The following is an 18344-nucleotide window of genomic DNA, read 5'->3' on the forward strand; positions in this document are numbered from 1 at the left end:
AGCACTACCCTATTTTTCCCCTGTAATCATTAAGCTAACTGTGTCTTAAAATAAGTCAGTCACGGAGAAGGACAAAAACCATATGATTTCACTCATATGTGGAATATTAAAGAGAAAGCGACAAACAATCAAACAAACTCACAGACACAGACAGCAGTGTGGTGGTTACCAGAGGGAAAGGGAAGTAGGAGGAGGTCGCAGAGGGTAAAGGGGATCAAATATATGGTGGCAGAAAAAGACTTGACCTTGGGTGGTAAGCACACAATACATTATACAGATGATGTATTATAGAATTGTACACTTGAAATTTATATAATCTTATTAACCAATGTCACCCCCAATAAATTTAATAAAACAAAAAAAGAGAGGAAGAAAAAATAAGTCATTCAATTTGCTTTAGATTAGAAATGCCAACTGAATGGTGTAAATTGATTCTGCTCCCATCTTTTTAGACAAACCATTGCCAACTATCTTCCAATCTGAAATTAATCAAAAGTCAGTAATATCTCTAATTTTTTTGAGGTTCTATTTATCCTTATTCTCTATATCAATGAAGTTCCCTAATTTCAGCACCACTTTTGAAATATATGCAATTGTGGAGAATGCTACAAATGAAACATATACACAATTCATACTGCAATTACAGCTCCTTAGTACTTAGTGCTGTAATTATTTTTTATGTCTTTAAATTCACAGAAGACAGTGACATATTCCTAGCACCTAAACTGATACCTGAAAAAATATTAGAGGCCCAAATAAGTGTTAATTTGAATAAATGAATGAATGTCTCTGAAGTGTATGACTCACTAAAATAAGTTTCTCACAGAAGTTTTCTCTTTTGGGAATTTTCAAAGGTATGTGAAGTGAACCCAGAGTTGATCAACACAAGTGAACTAACTGACTGTGTTGTCAAGCTTTTTTTCTAATGGAAATAGACCGTTGGACCAAGAGTAGCCACAATATCTGGACCTATGAGGAATGCACATTACCCAGAAATCCTAAGCTTGGTGTATCTTTGAGTTGTCTCCTCTTGAGGAGAGGTTGAGTCTGAGTTGTTGTATTCAGAAACAAAATATTTTGGAACTTTCAGAATTGCATACATGGGGAAAAGGTATGGATGTGTGCTGGTGTCCAAGTAGTGGAATATAGTGGGTTGTGGTTGCTCTCCTAGTTTGCTTATTTGCCCAGCAAGCGTTCCTACATATCCTGTCACTAAGGAAACATATTCATGTCACTAAGGTCCCTTCTCCTCTGCCCCCCAAATGCAGTGGATGATTATCAGACTCAAGCTGGCTGTTCATGGTGCCTCATTCCCCTTATCACCTGATTGGTGCAAGGCTTGGCATGTCATCTAAATCAGGCCAGTCCTCTCTGGAGATCCCTCTATTATACCTGAATCAGAATGCAGAAATGTGGACTTCTGGCAACAATCATCCTTGAAACAAGAGGGAATAAAACCAAACAGAACTGAGAAAGAGAGGAAGCAGGTCTTGGTGACACTGAGTCTGGATCTAGCTTCCTTGGCCTTGACTCCCACAGCAACTCCTTCAGTTCTGTGAAATAGGTTTCTATCCCCTGAGGCTGAAAGAGGACTGATGAGCATACCAAGGCTTTGCTCTAGCCAGATAATGTAACCTCCCTTTATGACATTGGTTCTATTGGGAAACGTTTTCAAATCCAAACAGCCCCAAAGCCCTCATCAAGGTTTTAAACACAATCTTTCTGGCAAGTTGAGAAGTCGAATTCAATACATTCATAATGCTGGCCACAAGATGGCACCTAAAGCATTCTTTCAAAGATTTAACCAGACACTAAGGATGATTACCAATTTCTAATGTCTTATTCATGCCTCACATAGATCCTACCAGGTTGCAAAATCATTCCATTCTGGTCATTATGTTTGCGTTCTGATAGTTACAGTGCGCTTCAAAGAGTATCTTATACTTAATGGTCTCAGGGAAATCAAGTCACTAAAATGTTGAACAACTGTTAAAAGGTGAGGTTTGATCATTTCAGGATAACAGCTCTATCTGCAAAGTGTTCAAAGCATTTAGTCTTATCACCAGGTTGTATGACTGCTGAAATCACCAAACCTTATTATACAACCATGATATTAGCATGATTATTGGCTCTTTCTTCATGGCCAAACACAACTTGATATTATTTTTAAATTGTTTTCTTTGTTTTCCACTTAGAGTCACAAGTTTATATCCCTGTCTTTAAACCAGATTTAGTGTCTAGCAATTGGCCCAAGAAGCCTTTTCAAGGCTTGCCTTTGGTTTTCAGTTACAACCTACAACACATAGGTCAACACAAAGATATACTGCATCTTACAGATTCTATCTTTGAATTATGTTTTAATATGAGTTTATGAAAATGGAAGGACAAAGTCTCTTTTTTTTAATATATTTTATTGATTTTTTACAGAGAGGAAGGGAGAGAGATAGATAGACAGAAACATCGATGGGAGAGAAACATCGATCAGCTGCCTCCTGCACACCTCCCACTGGGGATGTGCCCGCAACCCAGGTACATGCCCTTGACCGGAATCGAACCCGGGACCCCTCAGTCCGCAGGCCGACGCTCCATCCACTGAGCCAAACCGGTTTCGGCAAGTCTCTTGAATAACATACGATTCTATAACCAGAATAAAAGTTTGTGAGCCCTCTTTATGGGGAAAAGTCCTTCCTCATTCACCTTCCTTTGATAGTAAAACAACACCATGATCACAGCTTGTAATTTTCCTTCTTAACACTTGGCACAATTTGTAATTATACATTTCTATTTAGCTACTTGCTTAATATTTTCCTCCCTCTTTCTATAGTTACTATTTTCATGAGGGAGAACCCATATCTTTCTACCACTATGTATTTAGCACCTATAAGATTGACTAACACTCAGTAAATACCTATTAAATGAATTAAAAAATGAGTGTCACAGTTCTAAGTCAATTTCCTGAATACAGAGAGTTGCTTTAAAACAGGTGCAGTTGTTTATCAGAATATGATTTATGTCCTGATAAACAATGGCAGGTACACAGAACAGTCCCAGAGTCCAATCCAATCCAGGTAGGGAGAAAAGCCTTTCTCAGAGAACTTGGGATCTGTACTAATTACTGGTATCCAACCCATTTCCAGCATGCACTCTCTTCTATCTATAGAAGAGGCTAAGAAGTTTCAGGATATATTCCTATTCCAGCTAGAGTTCTCCTTAAACTCCCTTAGCCACAGATGGGACATACTTAACCTGGTCCCCAAACTTACATAGGACTCTTGACCACGTAACATCTTTCTAATCAACCTTTCTTTCCTGCCTTTTCTCTCCTTGTACCCACTGTTTTCAAGTGATGTCAGTAGGATTTCCCACACTTTTATTAACTGTTTAACCTGGCTACAGCTTGTCTCCTGGCTACAAGGACTTTTTCTTTACAAATTCACATATGAACAGAAGTATTTACATAGAATATGAAGACTGCCCACAACAAAGGGAACACTGAGAGGCCAGTACTGTCACTGTACCTATTAGAGATATTTATTTTTATCTTTTTTCTGTCTGAGATATTTAGTTTTAGGCAACAAAATTAAATCTGGCTGACTTCCACTAGAAAGAAATGTATTAGAAGAGCACTATAACTTGTAGAATCAAAAGAAAAAGTGCAGAATTAGTACTCAAGGAGGAAACAGAGCAGCTTTAAAGAGCTGGGTAGAAGGAAATAGAAGACTGTCTTCAAAATGCCTCAAAGTGAACCAGTCTAGTCCATGTTCAGTCCTTGTGGACACTTCACTCCAGATTCCAATTCCAAAGAGAATATCTGATTGGTCTAGAGGGGGTCATGTGACTAACCCTTCTCCAGAGATGGGCACCTTGGTTTGACAGGCCCACTGAGAACCCATCCATGGGGGATGCTTCAGATACTGGCAAGTTGAGAAGGAAGAAAATGAAATAGATTATGTCCAAATGTCCATTTAAAGCCTCTCAATCTGATACGGATTTCATTAGGTACTAAAATGTGCCATGTACCTGTTAGATACGCACCGACAGGAGCCAGACCAAAAGACATTGTGAGAGTTTAAGAAATTTTATTACATTCTCTCACAGAGGCTGAGACTAGTATAGAGGTGTCAGAGAGCAAGAGTAGGGAGAGTGGATATTTATATCTCCTGTGCAGGTCAGAGTAACCAGTCAGACTAGGTGCAAGCAGGAGGCCAAGTGTAGGCAGTCCACCAGAAACTGGAAACTAGTCTGTGTGTTATGTGAAGACTTAGAAATAGGCAATAAAGGCATTTGGACTTGGTTTTCTAAAGTCAAATGAGTTAAACTGGGCCAGCAGGAGTCTTGGAAACTAAATCTAGCAGCACTGAAGGTCAGTGCCAGAAAGACCTGAAGAATTCATCTTTGTCTAATCCTCTCACTACTAAGATGAAGCACTGAAGCTTTGGGAAGGAGAAATGGGAGAATTAAACGGCTCACCTAAAAACACAGAAGCTGACAATCTCTTTTCTTTTAAAGTAGATTTTTATTTATTTATTTATTTTAGAGAGGGGAAGGGAGAGAGAGAGAGAAGCATCAACGATGAGAGAGAATTACTGATTGGCTGCCTCCTGCACGCCCCCTATTGGGGGTCAAGCCCACAATCCGGGCATGTCTCCTGACTGGGATTCAAACCATGACCTCCTGGTCATAGGCTAACACTCAACCACTGAGCCACACCAGCCAGGCCCGACACTCTCTTTTTACTTTTAACTCATATCTATTCAATACTTGCTCTATGCCAAGCACTCTGTCATTTCTACAATGAGATATATTTATTGTCTCATCTACTTCTCCAACACCCCTGAGAAGGACTGGAATTAGGCTAATTTCACAAAGGAGTAATTCGGGCTTACAGAGGGGAATTTACTTGCCCAATGTCAAAGAGCTAGTAAATGGAGGGCCAGTTTTTAATCCCACAATTGATGCCAGAGCCCGGGCTGTTAACTAGGACCTACTGTATGTCAGACACCATGCTGAGAGTTTAGAATACATGACAAACAGGATACAATACCCGGCCCTGAGTTGCTGGATCTGATACTGTGAGTTACTGCTATGGTCTGCAGTGATGTTTCTGTCAGGTTAGGAACAAGGATTTCTCCTTTGAAATCTACTCAATAGCAGCAACTCACTATTAGGCAGTTAGCTTAGTGCAACGATTTAGTGTTTGAAGACTGGTTTTAACCTTAACTCTGCTATCTACTTGTCAATTAGGAGTCCTGGGTTGGCCTCTGTTCCCCATACACAAAAGAAAAAAATGCCCATCCTGATTAGCTCAAAGGACTATTGGGAATTTAGAAAATTATAGACTTGAAAGCCCTCAGCAAAAGGTTGAGAATTATTGCAAATACCCACCTGAAGTCACACTGAGTATTCTCCCACAAAGGTTTTCAAACTTTTGTAGAAATTATTACAATCAGTTCATGAAAACTTAAGGAAGTAAGACACAATAGTGGTTCCTAGCAGGATGAGAAGGATGGGAAAAGCAAGGAACAACAGATGAATAAAATAGCATTGGTCATGTCCTGGTTCTTAAGTTGATCAGTGGTATTATGGGTGCTCAGTTTATTAGTATGCTTTTTAACTTATAAATGTGGTGTGGACATTCTCTCTTATGTCTTAAACTAGAGGCCTGGTGCATGAATTCATGCACCAGTGGGGTCCCTCTGGCTGGCCTGCGGGATCAGGCTGAAACCAGCTCTCTGACATCCCCTGAGGGGTCCCAGATTTCAAGAGGGCACAGGCCAGGCTGAGGGACCCCACTGGTGCACAATCGGGGCTGGGTAGAGATGTGGGAGGTTGGTCAAACAGGGAAGGACCACAGGAGGGCTCCAGGGCGTGTCCAGCTGTCTTGCTCAGTCCCCATCAGCCAGAACTAGCAGCAAGCTAACCTACCAGTCAGAGCATCTGCCCTCTGGAGGTCAGTACATGTCATAGCAACTGGTCAACTAGTCGACTATCTGCCCCCTGGTGGTCAGTGCACATCCTAGCAAGTGGTAGAGCAGCCTCAAACATCTCAGCAGCCTGCTTCTCAGCCTGCAGCAGCTGCTGGATGCCCTGCGAGTGACTGGCCAAAGCATAGTATTAGCGTACTATGCTTTGATTGGTTGAATGGCCAACTGGACGACTGGACACTTAGCATATTAGGCCTTTATTATATAGGATATTGACTAATAACTGTTTGGCCTGACTGGTGTGACTCAGTGGTTGAGGCCGACTTATGAACCAGGAGGTCACAGGTACAATTCCCAGTCAGGGCACATGCCCGAGTTGCAGGCTCCATCCCCAATAAGGAGCATGCAGGAGGCAGCCGATCAATGATTCTCTCTCATCATTGATGTTTCCATCTCTCTCTCTCTCCCTTCCTCTCTGAAATCAATAAAAATATATTAAAAATAATAATAATAATAACTGTTTGCATTTTTTACAGAGAAAGTAAGGGATTAATGGGGGGGAAAGCTTTAAGGCAAGAGGTTAGAAATATGTAGACTCTTTTCAGGGGAACTTTTGTGTTTGGGGTTCTTTTTTTATTTTTATTTTTTATTGTGACATATATTTATATGTTGCTTGAGTTAAAAGGCATAGAAAAACAGACAACATATGCCCATTAGCTTTTTAAGAAATATGAGGTAAAAAGATGAAATCTTTGGATAAACTCTACTCTACGTTTGTAGAAAGAAACTAGATTTGCTGCTCTCCAAAAAGCAAAGGACCTACTATATAGAATACAGAAATAATTTAATGCCTTTTCACAAGATTATAACTCAAGCTTTGCAAAAGCTTCATATTGCATGGAGGCATATAAAATGCCTACCCGTAGAACAGGTGCTTCTTCTTCCCCTATCCACTTATGTGGTAGTTTCATGGATTTCTGGCCGGATGTCACAAAGGCCAAGAGGCTGTCCAGGACTTCATCCCTGTTCTGCCGGAAGTCGGTCTGGAGGTTGATCATCTTCTCCTGGGTTTCCTTCTCCATTCCAGTGCTGCAACTGCCATGGGATCCCAGAGCCGCAGCTTCCTTGGCCTTCCTGCAGGCAGCACTGTTCAGTTTCAGCCTGAGCCTCTCCTTTGGCCTGCTTCAGCCTCCGGTTCTTTCATCTGTGGGCCTACGACACCTTCTCAGCAGCCTGCTTCTCGGCCTGCAGCAGCTGGTGGATGCCCTGCGAGTGACTGGCCATGGCGGCAGCGACTCCCAAGCCCAGGAGAGCGGCCTAAATCTGTTTCATTGCCCCACAGGTCAGCTCTGGGTTCTTTTATGGAGGGAACTTAAAGCCACACAAATTGGGGTGTGGGGGATAGAGAGGAGAAAAAGCAACATATCTAACCTACTCATTTCCTTAAACTCAGATCCTACCAAGTTTCAGTCTTAGAACAGTTTAGTGTCCATTTCCCCTTTTGAATAGAAGACAATTCCTCTTCCAAGAAAGAACTCTCATCTGCTCTAGAGAGATAATGCATTTGTTATAACTATAAATTTATTTGGAAGAACAACTGGGCTTTACACAGGCCATCTGGAGAAGACAAATGTTTCACGTAAGCATGTGGGAAATTTCACTGACAACATATGTAGCTAAATGAACTATCTGCAGCATGCCAAAGGGAGAAAACTCCATTACACACGAGGGAGGTATTTCAACAATCACCTGAAAATAAGTACGCATCAACCTCTTAATTTAACTAAAACACATGTAAGGTGTAGCTATGTTTCTTCTCAACGTACTGACAACCAAATATACAGCTTCTGCAGAGAAATACATTGGGTTCAACTCCACAGGGACAGTCATGAAATTACTGCCTTCATCCATCTACTCACGTTTAAAGAAATACATTTGCCACCCTAGCCAGTTTGGTTCAGTGGATAGAGCATCAGCCTGCCAACTCAAGGGTCCTGGGTTCAATTCCAGTCAAGGGCACGTATCTTGGTCACAGGCTCCTCCCTGGCCCTGGTCAGGGTGCATACAGGAGGCAACCAATTGATGTGTTTCTCTCTGTATTTCCCTCTCTCTTCCACTCTCTCTAAAATCAATGGAAAAATATCCTTGGGTGAGGATACACACACACACACACACACACACACACACACACATCTTTTGATTCTATAATTACTTTAAAATAAAAAGTGTCGCCCTAGCTGGTTTGGCTCAGTGGATAGAGCGTCAGCCTGCAGACTGAAGGGTCCCAGGTTCGATTCCAGTCAAGGGCACATGCCCGGGTTGTGGGCTTGATCCCCAGTCGGGGGGCATGCAGGAGGCAGCTGATCAATGATTCTCTCTCATCACTGATGTTTCTCTCTCTCTTTCCCCTCCCTTTCTGAAATCAATACAAATATATTTAAAATAAAATTTTAAAAAAGTAAAAAAGGATAAAGAAGAAGTACATTTGCCTACAACCTCCCCTGCTTTGAACCCCTTCCATTCCTCTTGACATGATGTCATCGAAGAGTATGAGACAGGAAATCAAAAGTTCCAATCCTACCCCTGTCACTGATTCACAGAGTGACCTCAAACAAGCCACCACTCTTTTAGTTTTATCTCCTCTAAAATGAGGAAATAATTTCTTTCCTATGTATATCTTAGGGTTTTTGCAGAAAAAAAATATTTACACCTCATGTTAGTAATTTTAAAATTTAATAAGTGTTTCAAATGGATAATTTCATTGAATTACAACAACTTTATCCTCATATTATCTATATATTAGAGGCCTGGTGCACAAATTCATGCATGGGGAGGTCCGGCCGGCCTGCCCCGATGGGGGTCAATTGGGGGCGGGGCTGTCTAGGGGAGCCTATTAGGGGTGTGGCCACTGGGGGGAGGGGCTGCAGGCAGTTGGCTGGCTGGCCCTGCCACAGATTGGGGTAGGGGGAGCTGACCAGGGGCCAGGTCCACTGGGGAGAAGGGCTGCAGGCAGTCGGCTGGCTGGCCCTGCCACAGATTGGGGTAGGGGGAGCTGACCAGGGGCCAGGTCCACTGGGAAGAGGGGCCACAGGAGGTTGGGGAGGCCGATTGGGGCCCCAATTAGGCTGGTTGGCCACTGCAGTGCACGTCATAGCCACTGGTCATTCTGGTCGTTCCAGTCATTCCAGTCATTCTGTCATTCCCATCGCTTGGCTTTTATATATCCTCTCTAATAAAGAGTGAATATGCAAATTGACCATCACTCTGTCACAAAGATGGAGGCGCCCATAGCCACAGATGGGAGTGCCCAGTCCCCTCAGCCCTGCCAGAGTCCCCAGTCCTTTCAGCCCCGCCGGGGGGATGGCAGGCACATGGTGCAGCCAGACCCTCCCTCAGCCCCCGAGCCACCCAGGGCTGGCCCGAGGCGCAAGGCACAGGCAAGCATCGAATGGCAGCTGCCCAGCTGCCCAGGGCTGCCCGAGGCTCAGGTAACCAGTGCCAGCTGAAGCTTGCACTGCCGGCAGTGACAGCAGCAGAGGTGTGATGGGGTTGTCACCTTCCCCTGATCACCAGGTTGCCTCCTGACCCTGAGGGCTCCCGTACTGTGAGAGGGGGCAGGCTGGGCTGAGGGACCCACCTCCAGTGCAGGAATTTTCATGCACCGGGCCTCTAATCCTATATAATAAAAGGTTAATATGCAAATTGACCAAATGGTGGAATGACTGGTCGCTATGATGTGCACTGACCACCAGGGGGCAGACACTCAACACAGGAGCTTCCCCCTTGTGGTCAGTGTGAAGCCAGGCTCATGGCTGGCGAGCTCAGCGGCAGTGGCGGTAGCCTCTCCCACCTTCGCAGCAGTTAGACATACCCTGAGGGCTCCCAAACTGCGAGAGAGCACAGGCTGGGCTGAGGGTAGCCCCCCCACTGGGCCTCTAGTATAGATATAAAAGCCTAAGCGACCGGCCGACTGGCCAATCGGCCAGCAGCTATGATGTGCACTGACCACCAAGGGGCAGACGCTCAATGCAGGAGCTGCCAAACTGCTGAGCTTCCAAGCTGCAGTCAGTTGGCAGCAGTGACACACCCGAAACCAGAGAGGAGGGAGCCCAATTCCAGGGTGCATCACCCGAGAACCACCCTCTCGCAATCCAGAACCCCTCAGGGGATGTCAGAGAGCCAGTTTCAGCCCAATTCCCACAGGCCAGGCCAGGGGACCCCACCAGTGCACGAATCCATGCACTGGGCCTCTAGTAGATAAGAATATGAATACTGTATTAAGGGAAAAGTAGAGCTACAATAAGTAAACCCCAAAACTCAGGGGCTTAACACAATAATAATCCCCAATAATAATGCAGGTTTTCCTGCATTAGGAGCTTTCCTACCTGAGGTGATTGAAGAACCCAGGCTCCTTATCCCCATGGTTCCACCAGGCCATAGGACCTTGGTGCCCTTTGCCTTCACCTGGAAGACAGGCAAAAAGAGAATGGAGAAACACACCCACTTCTTAGCAACCTCATCCTGTCAATGACCTAGGTTACTTCCATTTACATCTCATTGGTGAGAACCAGTTAATGGCTTCATCTAGATGCAAGGGGGCACTAGGAAATGCAGCCCTAGCTGGCCAGCCACTTCTCAGTGATAATGTTATTATGTGGAAGATGGAGCATAACTCTGTGGTGAACAGTTAATCATCTCTGCCACAACGGAGTGGTTCTGTAATTAACTCAATAGTACACAACTAGCAGATACGTGTATTAGTTATCTATTTCCCTATAACATACTACCACAAACTCTTAAAGCAACACACATTTGTTTTCTCACAGTTAATCAGGGTCAGGGGCCTGGACATGGGTTAGCTGGTCCCTGTTTTAGAGTCTCACAAGGCTGCAGGTGAGGTGTTGACTGAGATGAGGTCTCATCTGAAGGGTCAATGAAGGAAGGATTCACGTTCCCACTCAGATGGCTCATGGCAGCATTTGGTTCCTTGCAGCTGTAGGGTTCATGGAAGCTTCCTTCTTCAAAGCCAGCAATGGAGAGTAAGCTAGCAAGAGAGCGTGAATATACAATGTAATATAACCTTTGCTATATTCTACTGGTTAGAAGCAAGTCACAGGTCCACATATATTCAAGAGGTCCACATACACAAAAATATAAATGTCATGAGAAGGATCATGGGGCCACCTCTAAAGTTTGTCTATCACAATAAGAAACTCAAATCCGGATCTCCTGACTATAAATCAGTGTTTCCTCCATTTAATCATTTGTCCAGATATGGATTCCATAGTTCTTACCTGTAAAATAGGGATAATATTTCCATATAACATACTCAGTTGTTATATGAGGAACAAAGGAAATAGTGGATATTAAAGCACTCTACAAGCTGTAAAATGCAATGTAAATTTAATGGGCAATTGCTATTATTGTTGTATCTCCTTGCTTCTGATGTTTCTTTACTCTTCTTGTCCACCTAAATCCTATTCTTCCATCAAGAATCATCTTATTGTTGCCTTCTCCATGAGGTAACAAAAGTTTCTATTTCAGTGACAGTTGGATGAGCGAATGAATGAATGTCCCTATAGTCTTTGTTCAGAAAGTTGGGCTATAGAACAGGTGATTAATCCTCAAAGTATTTTGAACTGATGCCAGAAGATCCACTTGCTTAATTTCATCCATAAGAATGATTATAGCAGAGCAAATCTCCTGAATTGGAAACTATTAAGAAGAGTAGACAATGGGGGGAAAGGAGACATATGTAATACTTTAAACAATAAAGAATTTTTTTAAAAGAATTTATTAGCTTAAACAGTGGGGGGGAGAAGGAAGAGTAGAGAGAAGGAATAAATTTAAACCCTGTGTCCACATAGCAATTTCCCATTATAAAAAAAAAAAAAAAACAACTGCTAATATGACATTATTTACTTTATTAATAGAAGATGAAGTTGAACTCTTGGTCTGAGACTTTGGCTTATGTCTGTGAATTTTCTTCTAATGATGTAAGCAATTATTTGATGAGACCACTTTAGAAGGAAATGAGATCAGTTCTAGGAAATAAATGGTTCTTGCTACAAAGCAAATCACATAAGAATTCACATATCCACTTAAAAATGCTTTTTAAAAAACTGAACACTTAGAAGAAAATTCTGATTTGGTCATCACTTCAGTGATTGCTATGCCTTTGTTAGCTGAATGGCTTATGCTGCCAAGACACATGATCCTGATCCAAAACTACCTCAAGAACGTGTTAAAAATAGCAAACCAAAACTGAACTGAGCACAGGCAACCAAAGCCAGCCCAGTGCTAAAGGAGCCGCACTATTAATAGAAGAGAAGATTGAGAGAAAACAAGGTAAAAAAAAAAAAAAAAAACCAACCAAAATGCTTTCTTTAACACAGACTAATGTTTTCTTCAATACAGTTAGGAAGTGGGTTACTGCTTACCTTGTTTTATGGAAGGCTGCCATGGTTTACACATTCTGAAATTCTGAGAGATGTTTTTCTAGAAAGCAGCATTCCCTCCCAAAACGTGAGTGTGTTTACAGAAGAAATACACTGCTACCTGCCTGCTCCTGCTCCTCCTAAAAATGGGGCTACAGCATTGTGGAACCTCTACTTCCCCTTTGAGAGTCTGTTAAATAATCTCTTTTATATTCAGCTGTGAGAATGAATGGTGTGTTCTATGCTGAAATTTACCACTTTATGTTGTGTGTTTAGCCTTGAATATGGGTACTTCTCTCAGACTGCATAGGGTAGAATCAAGTATAGATTAACAGTGAAAGATATTCAAAATGGGGAATGGAGACTTCTGAAAGGTCTCCCTCCACTTCCCATGAGCTTGCCATAACTTGCCCTGCCCCAGACTGTCTGGCTGTCTGTCCTGGCACTGACCAGAGATTTTGAGCTCTACAGCTGCTGAAAGGTTCATGTCTCCGCAGGCCCCATTGTCTCTGCCTCAGACAGGAGTTCTGCACCAGGCAGGAAGCTACCAGAAGCTCCTGGGCACAATTACCTGTTTCAGCTAGACTCAGGTATAATTACATTAATATTAATTAAATTTAATGGTTGATACTGTCCAGAAACCTACTCTGTGGAAAATATTCAGATTCTATCAACATTCAATAAGGTCTGCTGTGGATATATTGTGCTTAAACCATTAAAATTAGGTGTTACAATTGAGGGAGGGGAAATCTCTATTGGGTAGAACATCATCCGCTAAGGTTTCCAGTTCAATCCCCTGGCCAGAGCATAGTCAAGAAGCAACCAATGAATGCATAAATAAGTGGAACAAGAAATCTATGTTTCTATCTCCCCCTCCCCCCATCTCTTTCTCTCTTTCTCAAATTAATAATTTTTTTAAAAACACACTAAACCTAAACTATATTATAACATGGATCTCTATTTTTCTCTCTGCTTTCCTCTGTTCTCACTTCATTCTCAGAAGGGACTTTGATTATGGCAACAAAGACGACCCCCAGGAGCTCTAGAGTTTTTTCTATGTGCAATCTCAGAAAAAAATTAGTAATTATCTCTCTGTGACCCTGTGGTTCAAAATAATTGCTTGACACTCTTAGGTCATGTGTCCACCCTTAGACCAGAAGTCCTCTGACTGGCCAGCATGTGGCAGAAGTCGCTTGTCCAATACTAGAACATGGCAATAAAAGGAAAGACTATGGGAGTAAGAAAAGATAACATTTACACATTGCATCATAGTAATATCAGACCTTAGTTTGTTTCATAGTAATATCAGGCCTCAGTTTTCAAAATGAAACTTAAAAACATTGACCTAAAACATTTAAAAAATTTTTTATTAAAACTCATCCAGGAAAGTGACCTGGTTATTAAAAGACTATATTTTAAATATGTATACAGTCATCTCTTAGTATCTGCAGGAGATTCTCTCCAGGATCCCCATGGATACCAACATTCAAGCATGCTCAAGTCCTTTAGTAGACCGTTCATATCCATGGGTTCTGCATCTGTGAATTCAACTAACACCCAACCCATGGTTAATTATTTTTGACCAGCGGTTGGTTGAATCTGCAGATGGGGCACCCATGAGTACTAAGAAGGGCCAGCTGTACTTATCTATGTGTAATGTAAGTGTAAAATTAGAAGTGAAGGTGTGGTGGGTCTGGTCTCCACTTGGATTCCAGAAGGTGAAATCTAGTCTGTTCCATCACACTTTGCCCATCGGTTATTGGTAATTTTCAAAGAATAAGTATTTGTCTGCTATCATTATTCTATATCCTGGTGGAAAGTTTATAACAAAAAGTAATGTCTTTCTTAAGTCATGAAATGAGCTTAGTGTGATTATTTAATTAAAATCTATTTAAGGACAAAAAAAAAAGAAAGTAAAGGTTGATCCCTGGCCAGCATTGCTCAGTGGTTAGAGCATCAGCCCATGCACCAAAGGGCCCAGGGTTCAATTCCCAGTCAAGAGCATGTACCTGGGTTGCAGGTTCTATCCCAGGTCCCAGTTGGGCCCATGTGGGAGGCAACCAATCGACTTGTCTCGCTCACATTGATGTTTTTCTCCTCTCTCCCTCCCCCTCCACTATCTGTAAAAGTCAAGGGGAAAAATATTCTCTGTTGAGGATAAACAAAAACAAAAAAGTAAAGGTTAAAAAAAAGAAATGCTCTGCAATGAAGAAGAAGAAGGAGAAGGAGAAGGAGAAGAAGAAGAAGAAGAAGAAGAAGAAGAAGAAGAAGAAGAAGAAGAAGAAGAAGAAGAAGAAGAAGAAGAAGAAGAAGAAGAAGAAGAAGGAGAAGAAGAGGAAGAAGAAGAAAGAAAGAAAGAAAGAAAGAAAGAAAGAAAGAAAGAAAGAAAGAAAGAAAGAAAGAAAGAGCTCTTCTCCTTCTATCTTCCTGAACAATTCAGTCCTAAAGCCACAGGTGAGGGGTGGGGTGTAGTAAGGCCAGCCTCCACACTGGTGGTGGGAAGTCCACAGTGGACCAGGACAGGTGTCAGAGTCTGTGCAGGATGAGGAGGACATCCATAGTGGGAAGGAATAGTCTGGCGTGGGGGGTCAAGGCTCACAGGATGAAGGGGCATCCACATGAGGGAGTGGCCCTGCCTGAGCAGGTTAAGAAAAACATTGGTAGAAGGGGATGGTCCGCATGAGCTGACAGAGACTGACTGGGAAGAAAAAGCATTCCTGTGAAGCAGTGCTGACAAAGGCAGTGAGGGATTGGTTACAAATAAGTAAATATATCAAAGACAGGGATCCAGATTTCTCACTGTCTGAGAAGGGACTTACAACAATAGAAAGGGAGAAAACTAAAATGAACCCTATGGCATTGGTTTGGAATGGAGATGTTGGAGATAATTCATGGTTTTTCAGACAAACAGATATAGGTGATGATGGTGGTGGTGATGATGATGCTATATAGATAGACAAAAATAAATACAGATGTGTGTATGTGTGCATACATATATCTCTAGCTCTGTCCACTGAGAAGGTCTGCGAGCAGCAACACCCCAGGAATAATATGCACACCTAGCACTTTGATCTTGGCTTCAAAATGCCATTCTCCCCAGAACGAAACCAGGGCTCCCTTGAGAAATGATTGATTTTAGGGTTGGGGCAGGGAAAGTAAAAATTGAGTCTGAAACAACTTGTGCTTATAAGCAAGGACCTAAAATGATAGGGATGTGTCAAAAGGACATTGTAGCCAGCCAGAAAGTGTTCCCACAGACCAACTCTGGGACAAATTTATAATTAAAAAAAGTAATAATAATCATGGTAATAGATTTTAATTCATTAAATGAAATAGAAAACCCTGAGTCTATACTATTACAAATAAATAAATGAATAAAAGTTTGATCAGCCATGGGATCCTTACATAGTTTCAAATTATCTCCCTCCAAATGACTCATTAATCGGCAAAGGAGAAGAGTACGTTTACAATGGAAAAGCCCGGCAGACACCATGTATTATGGACGAATTGTGTCTTCTCAAGATTATTACGTTGAAGTCCTAACACCCGGTGCCTCAGAATGTGACTGTACTTAGAGATAGGCCTTTATTTTTTTTATTTTTTATTTTTTTATGACCAACAGATTCGAATTTTTATTTATTTTTTATTTTTATTTTATTTTATTTTTTATTAAATCTTTATTGTTCAGATTACATTTGTTCCTCTTTTTTTCCCCCCCCATAACTCCCCTCCTCCCAGTTCCCGCCCCACCCTCTGCCCTCACTCCCCACCCACTGCCCTCATCCATAGGTGCATGATTTTTGTCCAGTCTCTTCCCGCATCTCCCATTCCCCTTTCCCCCCCAGGAATAGTCAGTCCATTCCCTTTCTATGTCCCTGATTCATTATAATCACCAGTTCATTCTGTACATCAGATTATTTATTCACTTGATTCTTAGATTCACTTGTTGATAGATGCATGTTTGTTGTTCACAATTTGTATCTTTACCTTTTTCTTCTTCCTATTCTTAAAGGATACCGTTCAGCATTTCGTATAATACTGGTTTGGTGGTGATGAACTCCTTTAGCTTTTCCTTATCTGTGAAGCTCTTTATCTGACCTTCAATTCTGAATGATAGCTTTGCTGGATAAAGTAATCTTGGTTGTAGGTTCTTGGTATTCAGCACTTTGAATATTTCTTGCCATTCCCTTCTGGCCTGCAAAGTTTCTGTTGAGAAATCAGCTGACAGTAGTATGGGTATTCCCTTGTAGGTAATTGAGTCTCTTTCTCTTTTTTTTTTTTTTTAAATATTTTAATAATTTTTATTTCTTAAAGTATTACAAAGAGTATTACATATGTCTCTTTTTTTCCCCCCCTTGACATTCCCCCGGCCCCTACCCCCCGCCCCCCCCCCCCGCCCCGTGTCTTGTGTCCATTGGTTAATCTTACATGCATGCATATAAGTCCTTCAGTTGGTCTCTTAATCCCCCCCCCCCAACCCTCCCCAGGCTTCCCACTGTAGTTTAACATTCTGTTCAATGTTGCTCTGCTTCTGTATCTACCCCTGTTCATCAGTCCATACTGGTCCCCTTTATTTGTCCCAACCTCACTGGAGTAGTCTCAACCTCACCAGGGCCGTCTGAGCCTCACCAGGGCCGTTTCAACCTCACCGGGGCCGTCCCTACCTCACGGGGGCCGTTTCAACCTCACCGGGGTCGTCCCTACCTCACGGGGGCCGTTTCAACCTCACCGGGGTCGTCCCTACCTCACGGGGGCCGTTTCAACCTCACCGGGGTCGTCCCTACCACACCGGGGCCGTTTCAACCTCACCGGGGTTGTCCCTACCACACCGGGGCCGTTTCGACCTGACCGGGGTTGTCCCTACCAGACCGGGGTCGTCCCTACCTCACGGGAGCTGTTTCAACCTCACCGGGGTCGTTCCTACCTCATGGGGGCCGTTTCAACCTCACCGGGGCCGTCCCGACCTCACCAGGGCCGTTTCAACCTGACCGGGGTTGTCCCTACCACACCGGGGCCGTTTCGACCTGACTGGGGTCGTCCCTACCTCACGGGGGCCGTTTCGACCTGACCGGGGTCGTCCCTACCTCACGGAGGCCGTTTCAACCTCACTGGGGTCGTCCCTACCTCACGGGGGCCGTTTCAACCTCACCGGGGTTGTCCCTACCACACCGGGGCCGATTCAACCTGACCTGGGTTGTCCCTACCACACCGGGGCCGTTTCGACCTGACTGGGGTCGTCCCTACCTCACGGGGGCCGTTTCAACCTCACGGGGGCCGTTTCAACCTCACGGGGGTCGTCCCTACTTCACGGGGGCCGTTTCAACCTCACCAGGGTCGTCCCTACCTCACGGGGGCCGTTTTAACCTCACCGGGGTTGTCCCTACCACACCGGGGCCGTTTCAACCTGACCGGGGTTGTCCCTACCACACCGGGGCCGTTTTGACCTGACTGGGGTCGTCCCTACCTCACGGGGGCCGTTTCAACCTCACCGGGGTCGTCCCTACCTCACGGGGGCCGTTTCAACCTCACCAGGGTCGTCCCTACCATACCGGGGCCATTTCAACCTGACCGGGGTTGTCCCTACCACACCGGGGCCGTTTCAACCTCACCGGGGTCGTCCCTACCTCATGGGGGCCGTTTCAACCTCACGGGGGCCGTTTCAACCTCACCTGGGTCGTCCCTACCTCACGGGGGCCGTTTCGACCTGACCGGGGTCGTCCCTACCACACCGGGGCCGTTTCAACCTCACCAGGGCCATCCCGACCTCACCGGGGCCATCCCAGCCTTACCGGGGAAACAGGAAGTTTGGCCCTCTGTCCCCTGCCGGCGGCTCCCCACCAGACAAAATCTCCAGGCGTTCCTGGTGGTTGAACATCCAGCACTCCTGCCCTCCACCAAGTGCACAGACTGCCTGTCTGCTGTCCCCCAGCGCCCCACAAGAGACTGGGACCAGTGGGCATGTTTGTGCGCTTGCTGGTACAGC

The 18344-nt window shown here is 43.9% G+C and overlaps 1 pseudogene; it reads right to left on the bottom strand.

Annotated features, from left to right (window-relative positions):
* Positions 1-6870: 6870 nt before the first annotated feature.
* LOC139006711 (V-type proton ATPase subunit G 1 pseudogene) lies at positions 6871-7208 on the bottom strand (annotated as a pseudogene).
* Positions 7209-18344: the final 11136 nt, after the last annotated feature.

This window comes from Myotis yumanensis, unplaced genomic scaffold (genome assembly GCF_028538775.1).
Source record: "Myotis yumanensis isolate MYYU_CA2020_CCGP unplaced genomic scaffold, mMyoYum1.0.hap1 SCAF_1, whole genome shotgun sequence".
Taxonomy (NCBI): Eukaryota; Metazoa; Chordata; class Mammalia; order Chiroptera; family Vespertilionidae; genus Myotis; species Myotis yumanensis.